The sequence below is a fragment of the Canis lupus genome, chromosome 10, assembly GCF_011100685.1.
Source record: "Canis lupus familiaris isolate Mischka breed German Shepherd chromosome 10, alternate assembly UU_Cfam_GSD_1.0, whole genome shotgun sequence".
In the NCBI taxonomy this organism is placed as follows: Eukaryota; Metazoa; Chordata; class Mammalia; order Carnivora; family Canidae; genus Canis; species Canis lupus.
The window spans coordinates 26,932,948-26,945,603 of record NC_049231.1 but is presented as its reverse complement, the minus strand read 5'-3'; positions in this window follow the sequence as shown (position 1 = coordinate 26,945,603).

The following is a 12,656-nucleotide window of genomic DNA, read 5'->3' as shown; positions in this document are numbered from 1 at the left end:
TTTAAATTGCTGTGAACTACACATAACACAAAATTAACCATTTAAAGTGAACAAATCAGGGCATTTAGTACATTCACAATGCTGGACAACCCCACCTCTATCTGGTTCCAAAACAATTTATCACTCCAAAAGGAGACCCTATACCCATTAAGCAGTTACTCCTCATTCCCCTCATTCCCCAACCCCTACACTGCCAATCTTCTTTCTGTCTCTATTAGCTTACCTGTTCTCGATATTTCATATCACTGTGATCATACAGGGGCACCTGGGTGGCTCAGTGATTGAGCGTCTGCCTTTGGCTCAGGACATGACCCCAGGGTCCTGGGATCGAGCCCTGCATCAGGTTCCCCTAGGGGAGCCTGCTTCTCCCTCTGCCTGTGTCTTTGTTGCTCTCTGTGCCCCTCATGAATAAATAAATAAAATCTTAAATAAAATAAAAGATTTTATTTATTTATTCATAAGCAACAGAGAGAGAGAGAGAGGCAGAGACACAGGCAGAGGGAGAAGCAGGCTCCATTCAGGGAGCCCGATGTGGGACTCGATGCCTGGTCTCCAGGATCAGCCCTGGGCTGAAGGCGGCGCTTAACCGCTGAGCCACTTGGGCTGCCCTAAATAAAATCTTTTAAAAATGTAATCATACAATTTGTGACTTTTTGTGTCTGGTTTCTTTCTCTTAGGATAGTGTTTCCAGGTTTATCTATGTTGCAGCATGTGTCGGCACTTCATTCCCTTTTTTGGCTAAATAAAATTCCATTGTACGCTATAATTCGTCTATCCATTCATCCACTGAGCAGCATTTGGGTTGTTTCTATTTTTGCTATTTTGAACAGTGCTGATATAAAATGAGTGCACGTATATTTATTTGCATACCTATTTCCAGTTCTTCTGGGTATATACCTTGGCATGGAATTGCTGGGTCATAGGGTAATTCTATGTTTAACTTTTTGAGGAACAGCAAGACTATTTTCTGCAGCGGCTGAACCACTTTACATTCCCACCAGCAATGTACAATAATTTCAATTTCTCCATATCCTCACCAACATTTTCTATTGTCTGTCTTAGACGTCTCAATGGGTTTAAAGTGGTATCTTATGGCCATTTGGTTTGCATTTTCCTAATAACTAATGATGTTGAACATCTTTTCATGGGTTTATTGACCATTTGTATATCTTTTTTTTCATTTCTGTAAGATGATACTTATCTTCTAGGCTTATCTTTGTCATTAGATGATGATAAGAAGATGCTTATCTTCTTTGGAAAAAAGTCTTCAAGTCCTTTGCTCATTTTAAGAATTCTGTTATATGTCTTTTTGTTTTTGAGTTGTAAGAGCTCTTTACATATTTGGGTACTGGACCAAGTGATGTAGAATGGCGGGTTTAGAGCTGAGAGACAATACCTTTAGATACATGATTTGCAAGTATTTTCTCCCCTCTCGTGGATTATCTTTTCACTTTCATGATAGTGAAATACAAAAGTTTTAATTTGGATGAAACCTAATTTGTCTATTTTTTGGTTTTTTTGTGCTTTTGCTGTCATATTTTAAAAACTATTGCTTAAAAAATAAAATAAAAACTATTGCTTAATCCTAAGTCTTGAAAATATACACTTGTGTTTTCTTCTAAGATTTTACTCTTAAGTTCCTACTCCATCCTTCTTTTTTTCTTTTTAAAGATTTTATTCTTTTTTAAAAATTTTTATTTATTTATTCATGAGAGACACACACAGAGGAGAGAGAGAGAGAGAGAGAGGCAGAGACACAGGCAGAGGGAGAAGCAGGCTCCATGCAGGGAGCCTGACGTGGGACTTGATCCTGGGACTCCAGGATCACGTCCTGGGCTGCAGGCAGCACTAAACTGCTGAGCCACCAGGGCTGCCCCTACTCCATCCTTCTCCTCATACTCTCTTTAACATCTTTAACATTGTATCTTTATCTCACTGTCCCTTACACCAAACTCTCTACTCTCCTTCACACAATCCCTAAGCTCAATCAAAATGTCACAATGGTTTTATTTCAACACCATGGATTTATTTCTAAGTAATCCCCCCACCAGTCCACCATTTCCTTCTTTTTAGTTTACACAATAGAAGCATAACAACACACTGCCTTGCCAGCATGCATGTCTGGGTTCTACAAAAGGTCTTTGCCATTGCTTGCTATGTCAGATAATGTGAACTGATCAAGCCAATATGGTCAAGTGAACTCTTAGCTTTGTTTTGGTAGATTTTGGCAACTGTTAAAAGTTTGAAATGAATGGGGATGTGCTACTTGCTTCTCCCATCCAAATTCTGTCACATATATAAATAGATGCTTACTAAACAAACAGTTAATAGCAAGTAGGTAGAAAGTAGTTCTATTTGCTAATGAAGCCCCAACTCTGTCCTTTCAGGTACTCTAGGCATCATCTTGCATAGAGTGTGCACTAAAGGTAGATGTGACACCAGCCCAGAGGCAGGGTTGTACTACTTTTATGTTTGGTATCAGGCAAATTGAAATTCTCCTCATCATTGCCTGGATACAGGGAATTTTAGAGCTCAATTCTCAGGGAGCATACCTAAGTGTGCACCCTACAGGACTCGCTAAAACAAGGATAAGGAGTGTCACTCAAAGAAGTTAACATATCTTGAGTACCTTTAATTTAACCATGAGAGTCTTACAGTCATCAAGCTATTTAGCAATTTGTTAATTAGTTAATTGTTAATGTAAATTAGTGAAAATGAATTCCTGGTATTCAACTTATTAATTAAGCCTGATATATTGGTCTAGATATGGATAGCAGAAAAGGTCCCTGCCTCTGAAATGTGTCTCCTAAAACAATGTCAAATGAGGACTCCTATAGGCTTTGACACATTGTCTATGATGAAATATTTTAGAGTAATTACAGACATTGTGATATGCATTCCTAAGAAGTTCTATAATGAAAGCCTGTTGGTGGTAAACTTAGTTTTTGTCTGAAAGTGTCCTTGTTTTTCTTTCATTCTTGAATAACTGTTTCACTGGAAATACAATTTTAGGTTGACTTTTTTTTTTTTTTACTTTTTTTTGATTTTGTAGATGCTGCTAAGAAATCAGGCATCATTATTCCTCCATAGGCCATCTGTTTCTTTCTACATCGGCTCTGAAGCCATCTCTTGTCATTGTTGCTGCATGGAGCCTCTGGCAAGCACAAATAGGACATAAAGTACAATCAAATTGCCCAAAGTGAAAGCTTCAGTTAGGACCTATGGGATTTCACAGATTAAATTTATCAAAAAACACATAATCAGAGATTTCTAAGCATACAAGAAATTGAGGCAGTATGAGTCAGTCAGGAAAATAGCAAACATAAAAACATGTAGACCCCTAAAGATTGCAGATATTGGAACTGATATATAATACCAGATTAGGATTCTATATAAAACTATTTGTAAAAAACACACACACATATTTGTAACACATTTAAAGAAATATAGGATACATCCACAAAGGAACAAGGAACAAAATGTTATACATAATGAATAAGTCGATTGGAAAAAATATACAAATAAAACTTAAATGAAAAATATATTGGAACCAAATAATCACTAAATGGATTAAGCAGCATATTAGATACAACTGAAGAAAGAATTAGTGTACTGAAATGTATCTCTGAAGAAATTTCCCACAATAAAGCACAGAAGATGAAAAAAAATGGAAGAGGAGTTGAGAGATATGGAAATAAAATAGAAAGGTCTATTCAGAGTCTCAAAGGAAAGAATAGAGAGTGTAAAAGAAAGGCACAATTTGAGAAGGTAATAGCAGTAAAATTTTCAGAACTGATTAAAAAGAGATGCATCCACAGATTCAAGAAATACAATGGAAAATTTTCACATCTATTTATGAAGAACAAAAACAAACAAAGACTTTCATTCCATTAGTAACAATAATAAAAACTTAAATAGAGTTAAAAACTTATTTTAAAAACTCACCTAGCAAAGGGCACTGTGTATCAGTAAGTCCCAATGAACCAAATTACAGAAAGTAATGGGAGGGGCACTTATGTGGCAGTCAGTTAAGCATCTGACTCTTGATTTTGGCTGAGGTTGTGATCTCAGGGTCGTGACACTGAGCCCGGTATAGGGCTCCCCACTTAATGTGGAGTCTGTTAGACATTCTCTTACTCCCTCTCCCTCTGCCCCTCTCCCTGCTTGTGCTCTCTCTCTTTCATAAATAAATAAATCTCAAAAAAAATTTTAAAAGAAATAAAATACTGGTTCCTTCACAGGTGAGTAGGTACCTATGGCAGCTTCAAGTTATGGGTGAGTTTCCCACTGATCAGGGGAAATCACCTGGGCTTTCAAAGACTTCCAGTTCAAAATATTTTCTAATTTTTCTGTGACTTCGTCTTTGACCTAAGAATTATTTAGACGGGTGTTGCATAATTTCCAAATTTGGAGATTTCCTAGGTTTCTTTTTGTTATTAGTTTCTAATTTTTTAAAGATTTTATTTATTTATTCATGAGAGACAAAGAGAGATAGAGAGACAGAGACATAGGCAGAGGGAGAAGTAGGCTCCATGCAGGGAGCCCAATGTGGGACTGGATACCAGGTCTCCAGAACCACACCCTGGGCTGAAGGCGGTGCTAAACTGCTGAGCCACCCAGGCTGCCCATGGCATCCCTGGTTTCTAATTTAATTCCATTTTAGTCAGAGTATGTACTCTGATTCCAATCCGTTTACATTTATTGAGACATGACTTGTGCCCCAGCATACAGCTAACTTGGTTAATGTTCCATGTGCACTTAAAAAAATGCATATTTTAGTTTGTGGATGTAATGTTTTATAAGTGTCAATTAGATTGCGTTGTTAATAGTTGTTCAAATCTACTGTCTTTACTGATTTTTTTTCTGTCTGCTTGTTCTATCAATTACTGAGAATGAAATATTAAAATCTCCAACTCTAATTGTATAGCCTTTTGGTCTTTATCAATATTTATCAATGTTTGTGGGGCACAACTAAAGCAATGCTTAGAGGAAAACTTATACCTTATACCTATATCAAAGTTATCAAAGAAAACTTAAATGCTTATATTGGAAAAGGAATAAAAAGATGATTTAAAATCAATCATCTAAGCTTCCACTTTAACAATTAAGAAAAATAAGAGCAAATTACACTCAAGTATGCAGAAGCAATAAATTAATAAAGATAACAGAAAAAATAAAAAGAAAACAAGCAGGTGGCAAAAAAATCTACAAAGCTTATAAACTTTAGGACTCATAATACTGAATAACAATAGCTTATAATTAAAGAGAGGTAAATTGATGTTAAATGTTCTAAGTTTCTTGAATTGTACAGAAAGGGGTAGAATAAGGTATTGCTTAATTTTAGACTTTGTAAATTATATGTGCATGGTATAGTTTCAAAGATCACCCCTAAAAAGGAATTGAGTGTATAAATTCCAGAGAATACATGAAATAGAAACTACAAATAGGAATAGAAAATAGGAATAGGAAAAACAAACAAAGAAAAACTCAGTCACTGAAACAAACAAACAAAAAAGGCCAGGAAGAAAAACAAAGAAGCATCAAAAAGGAAACACAAGGGGCAGCCCGGGTGGCTCAGTGGTTTAGCGCCGCCTTCGGCCCAGGGCCTGATCCTGGAGACCTGGGATTAAGTCCCATGTCAGGCTCCTTGCATGGCACCTGCTTCTCCCTCTGCCTGTGTCTCTGCTTCTCTCTCTCCTCTCTGTGTATTCTCAGAAATAAATAAATAAAATCTTTAAAAAGAAAAAAAAAAGCATTGTAGAAAACTAACTAAACTCACCAGGCAAAGATGGAAATTTTCAAAAGGGATTAACCACCTATCCCCTTTCAGCTGTCCAAGAGATGTCTTCAATCTAAAAGAGTGTAAAAAGCTTAAAAACAAAAAGACGGGAAAAGTATGCCAAAATTAACTACTTTAATTATATTAACAACAGATAAAATATTTGTTAAAGAGCCAATACTGAGAATAGAGAAAATATCCATGTAGTGATAAAATATCAATTTACTGGGAAGTCAAGACAATTCAAAATTTACATGTATCTTATAAGATAGCTTTAAAAATGAGCAAAGCAGAAATTGACAGAACAAGAACTTGACATCAATCACCATTGTGGAAGATGCTAGCCCACTTCTCCCTATCATTGACAGACCAAGCAGAAAAAACATGCTATGAAATGAAGGCTATGAAATGTAGTTAGCAAGTATTATTGAATGTTAATTTATATAGTTTTTTGAACATGAATTGAAGAATACGCATTCATTTCAAGCTTCCATGGAACATTTGTGAAAATTAACCATATGCCACCAAGCAAGCCACAACAAATGTTAACGATTAAAATTATATAGATCACCTTCTATGGTTATATTGCTTAACTTATAAACAGACAACAGAAAAATGATGCATTATTAACATATTTGGAATTAAGATGCTTAACTTTCATATAACCTGAAAGTCAGAGATGAAATTATAACATTGAACTGAAAGGTAATATTAAATATCACACATTAAAATTTGCGACATGCAGTTAAAATAGTATTTAGAAGAAAATTTATAGCCCTAACTTCATACTTTGGAAAATAAGAAACTGAAATTAATGATTTGCTCATCTCAAGTTAATAAAAAGTGCAGCAAAATAAACCCAAAGAAAGAGAAGGAAGGAAATAATAAAGGGTAGAAATTAATGAGAGAACAAACATACAGTAGAAGATCTACAAAGACAACAAAACACTAGTTAACTCTTAATTACAGAGAAAAAACTGATGGTTACAGAGTAGGCGTGTGGTTTGGGGAAACAGGATGGGAATTAAGGAGCACACTTGTTGTGATGAGCACTGGGTGTTGTATGGAAGTGCTGAATCACAATATTGTACACCTGAAACTAATATAACACTGTACGTTAACCAACTGGAATTAAAATAATTTACATGAATTTAAAGTAAAACAAAATAAAATGCTAAGGAACTTGATAAATTTCTGCTGAGATTGATCAAGAGAAAGGAAAGGTACAAATAATATAATACCAAGAATGGAAGAAGGAGGATATAACTCCACAAGCTGCCAGATATCCATAAGATAGTGATGGGGTATTATAAACAAATTTATACCAACATATTTCAAATTTTATACTGGACAGATTCCTAGAAAAATATGTCTTACTAGTATTGACTCAAGAAGATATAGAAAACATGGATAGCCCTATAATCATTAAAGATGTTAAATGAGTAGTATATAAGTTGGGATCTACTCAGGGAATAAAAGCCACAGGTTATTTGAACCAAGAGAATTTAAAAGAAAGAGTTGTTAACCAGGTATAAAGTCATTAACAAAGTAACTGAAAGAGATCCTTTTAGATATGGAGGAAGTAACAATGCAGCTGCCACCCTAAAGTTGGGGAAACAAAGGGAAGAGGTTGGGGTTATTAAAATTCAGTGACTTAGAGGAGGGGCCTCATAAAGGTGAAACTCAGACCTCTCGCTAATGAGGAGGTACTGTTAGCCTGGAGCAGGTGTTACTCAGTTTGGAGGAAGAGCCCCCAGGGATGGAAACCAGACTTCCTAAGAGGAAGTCCAGGACTCCCTGAGAGGAGCCTGCTTCTGCCTCTGCCTATGTGTCTGCCTTTCTCTCCTCTCTCTCTCTCTCTCTCTCTCTCTCTCATGAATAAGTAAATACAATCTTAAAAAAAAAAAAAAAAAAAAAGAGGGAGCCCAGGCTGGCTGGTGCTAGTGTCTTTGGGCTGTGTGTGAGGAGCATGAAGAAGGTGGTTCTGCAAGTGTTGGACACACTTCAAACTGGGCTCAGCTGTTGTTTTAGGAAGACCTGCTAGGTGACTCTCACAGGAAAAGCAAGCTGCTGGGAATCAAGTAAGAAGCAGATAAAAAGTAGCCAGCCCTTTTTGCCTCCCCTTGCCTCCTATTGCTCCCCTAGTGCCCCCTACTGCAGAACCTAACATGGCACCAGCTGACCAAGCTGCAATATGGAGTCCCAGGTCCCCCATCAAAGTAGAGTATAGGCGGGTGGGTTTAGAGCTGGGGAGACAATACTTTCTGTGGCATAGTCCTTCCCGTTGGCTTCTTGGTATTCACACTCACCATTACACCTACATTTGACTTTTAGGCAACAAGAAAATAACTCTATTTCCATCTAACATGATGCAACTATCTTTCACGCAAATAAAGACATTCTTAATTTCTCCCCAAAATGAGAAGATACAAAGTCTCAATGGTCTGTATTCGTGTCTGGTCAACTAATAACTTCTCAAATCCAATTACAGTCCCGCCTGAATATTCTGTTACCTAAATATGAAATTGGAAATTTAACTTCCACAAAAGTTACATAAAATAATAATGGGAAGGGAGGGACAGAGAAGAAGTGGTTAATGCACACACACACACACACACACACATTATAGAGCATGCAAGGAAGAAAATATTCACAGTTGATTCAGTCTGTTTCTGTGATTTGTCATGAGGCTGTGGTTGACATTTGTAATTTCTTCTTCCACTCTTCATTCTACATACTCTCTGTTCTCAACTAGCTAATGGTCTTTACCTCTGAGGTGCCCTAAATCTTCATTTCTGAAGTCTCTGAATTCTTAGTGGTCCTGCCTTTTGGAATGCTGTAGCTTTCCATTCATTTTTACAATGGGACATGGAAGTACTAAGAGGCATCCCAGAACATCCTCGGAGTTTCAGATAGAGTCCCCTCCACCTCCACTGTGTAGCAGCAAACAAATTTCACCTTGTAACCAAGATCAGTTACCTCGGGCGGTAGAGTAGCCCCTTTCTTCTCCTCTTGGTTTAGTGGAAGAAAGACTCAAAATGACTAGTAGCAGTCCCAACTTCCAATGTAATGGAACTATACTTGTGCCTTTTGGTAGAAGCATTCTTCTCTTAGGAAGCAAGACTTTCAAACCTACAGAGCTCGGAGTTGTGGGGAGGGAAGTGAAAATTCTGCAAGCAGGTTACTAGGTGTAATAGTGAGAGGACTCACTCCTATTTCTATCTCTTAATTCCTGGACTCATATATTCCAGTGATGAGAGAGAAAGTACCATATATAGGTTTTCAACCCAAAGCAAAAACTGCACCCTGTAAGATGAAACTCCATCCTTTAAAGCTCTTCTGCCTGGAAGCCTGGAAGATTTTCTTTTTATTCTCTAAGATCGTGCATTTTACCAGGATGTGCCCTCACATGTGACTTTCTCATCAATCCAGATAGAACTCAGCAAGCCTCTCAATCAGTTGATAGATATATTTTCCTCAGCTCAGGAAGATTTTCTTCTAGTATTCAATTAAGACTTTTCCCCCATCTGTTCATGCTTGTCTCCATCTGGAGCAGCTATTATATGTTCATTAGATCTCCTGGTTTTGTTCACTATGTCTCTTTTCCCTCATAAATTACATTTTTTAAAAAAACCTTTCTTCTCCATGTTTTTGAGGTATTTCCTGCATGTCATCTTTAGAGTCACTAATTGGGTCTCAGTAATCTTTAATTAACCTGCTGAAGTTTTTAGTTAAAAATCATGTTTTCTGCTCCAAGAAGTTGTGTGTGTGTGTGTGAGAGAGAGAGAGAGAGAGAGCATGTACATGCAGCACTTGAATTTTAGATTTCATTTTTAAACTCAGTAGTTCCATTTCACTAGGCATATTAATTCTCAACTGCTCGTATAAGAAATAACCACAAAGTGACCATAACACAACATGAATGTATTATCATACAGTTCTGGAGGTCAGAAGACCAAAATACATTTCACTGGGCTAAAATCAAGATGTCAGTTTCCTTCTGGGGGCTGCAAGGGGAGAATCCACTTCCTTGCCTTTTCTAGCTTCTGGAGACCACAAACATTCCTTGGCTCATGGCCCCTTTCTCTATGGTCAAGGCCTATCACTCTTAACTTCTGATGCTGTCATCCCATCTCTTTCTTCTGCCTCTGATTCTCTTGCCTCCGTCTTATAAAGACCCTTGTGACTACACCTGGCACTTCTGGATAATTCAGGATAATATTCCCATCTTAAAATCCTTAGCATAATCACATTTGCAAAGTCCCTTTGGCTACACCAGGCAACATATTCGAAGGTTCTGAGGCTGGGATGTGAACATCTTTGGAGGGGTGGGGCTTTATTCAGTCTGCTACATCAGCCATGTGTTCTAACTGTTCAATTTGATGTTCTTCCCTCTGGCTGCAGGGATGCCTCGTTAACTTCCTCAGTCAGCCTGTTGGGACTCAGGTCTGACTGTTGGAATACTCTTTTTCTTTTTCCTGTTGGAATACTCTTAAAGGCAGGAGTCCAGCAAGTGGTGAAAAGCAGAGGAGTTGTACACCCTGTGTGCCAGTGTTTCAAGGGTGGGGTCTGGCACTCAGCTCACCTCCCACAAATTCCAGGAGGAAGCCTCTTTACAAGTGTCTCCCAGCCATGAGTCAGAGCAGACATTCAGATCATTGAATATTCTCATATACTTCTTTAAAGTTATTGTAATATTGTCCTTTAAGATTGCTTAATCTGTAGTGACTTCATGCGTTGATTTTGCTGGCTTACTTCCTTAGCATTTGATTTCCTTGTAGGTTTTGGGAATTCTGGTTTACAGAGTTATTTTCAAAGGAAACTGTTCTGTTTTTGTATCTTCTTTTTTCCTTTCCTCTCCTCCCCCCCCCTCCGCCCCTGGCCCAATTGCTCTCTCTGGTCTTCATTTTTCAGTTGCTGGGTCTTTCAGGCCCTCCGTCTTGATCTCACTTCACAGAGGGTAGTTCAGGTGGTTACTGTTCTGCGGTTACATCAGGCTGTGACTGATCCAGTTATAGAGCAGCGGGAGGTTGGCATAGCTCCTGGTCTTTTATACTCCCTTACCCCCCAGGCTTCCCGATCTTCTTCTCACAGGCAGGGGGCAATCCATCCAAGACCCAAGACCTCAAACAGTGAGCCTGGGCTCTGTCTTCCATTTTGTGAGCAACCCCGGAGGCAAAACAGCTTGTTTCTTGGTTGAATTTCCTTCCAAGTATCTAAGCATCGCTGATTTTCTCTTCTCCATCTATTCTCGGTCTTTCAGATCTTTCTTTTCTATGACTTCTCTTCCTTTCTCTTCCTAATTATGGGTTCACTGATTTTTTATTTTTTACTATCATCTTGGAGGGATCTCTAGAGACAAACGGCTGGATGCATGTGGTCACCTCATCAACTTCAACTGGATGTCCAAACTATCATTTAAAACTTTATTCTTGGGGCAGCCCAGGTGGCTCAGCGGTTTAGCACCGCCTTCAGGCCAGGGCCTGATCCTGGAGACCCAGGATCGAGTCCCACGTCGGGCTCCCTGCATGGAGCCTGCTTCTCCCTCTGCCTCTGTGTGTGTGTGTGTGTGTGTGTGTGTGTGTGTGTGTGATGAATAAATAAAATCTTAAAAAAAAAAACTTTATTCTTCAGGGGCTCCTGGGAGGCTCAGTAAGTTAGGCATCCAACTCTTGGTTTCAGCTCAGGTCATGACCTCAAGGTTGTGGGATGGAGCCCCCGTGTTTGCTTAGTGAGGGATCTGCTTGTGGATTATCTCCTTCTCCCTCTGTCCCTCCCTCCGCTTGTACACTCTCTCTAAAAACAAAAAAATCTTTATTAAAAAATAAAACCTTGGGGATCCCTGGGTGGCACAGCAGTTTAGCGCCTGCTTTTGGCCCAGGGCGTGATCCTGGAGACCCGGGATCGAGTCCCACGTTGGGCTCCCGGTGTATGGAGCCTGCTTCTCCCTTTGCCTGTGTCTCTGCCTCTCTCTCTCTCTCTCTCTCTGTGACTATCATAAATAAATAAAAATTAAAAAATTTTTAAAAAATAAAACCTCTATTCTTCAGCCTGCATATATTTTGGTTTAGAATATATTGGAAAAAAGGTTTCATTAGCAGATTTAACAAGGGATGGAGAGACAGGAAGAATTGCAGGTGATTCTACATTGCTAGCCTAAGGGACTAGAGTTTAAGAATCCAGGATAGTGGGACGCCTGGGTGGCTCAGCAGTTGAGTGTCTGCCTTTGGCTCAGGGCCTGATCCTGGATTCTTGGGATCAGGTCCCACATCAGGCTCCTTGCATGGAGCCTGCTTCTTATCCTTCTGCCTGTGTCTCTGCCTCTCTTTCTGTGTCTCTCATGAATAAATAAATAAAATCTTAAAAAAAAAAAAGAATCCAGGATAGTGAAACAGATTTTGGAGGAAAAGACAGGGAAGTGAGACTAGGAGCTTGAGACAGAAGGAAAGGAGGACACACACACACACACACAGATAGTAAATAGGGGTCCAGACTTCGTGTCGTTCAAGGCCTTTAGTGATGGGGTAGGAGGAAGAAGGAATGTCAATCGAGCAGTTTGCTATGAGAGGCATTGCTATAAAAACAGAGTTTCAAGAAAGGGAAGATCAACCCTTTCAAGTGCCACACATGGGCCCGCAGAAAAGGATCAGCCACATTTTGGATTCAGCTCTGGGCTTCTCTCACTAGGACATTCCTCTGTGAACTCTTGTGCTTGAAAGTCATTGACTGGCTTAAGAGGAGGCTCAAAGCAGAAAAGCACTGTGACTTGGCTTAGAAATTGCTCTTGGGCAAATCCACAAATGCTCAGTCCCTTTATATCTGCTTACTCCAGAAGCTGACAATTGGATTTTCCCTTTCTCTGTGCATTGGTCCAAAT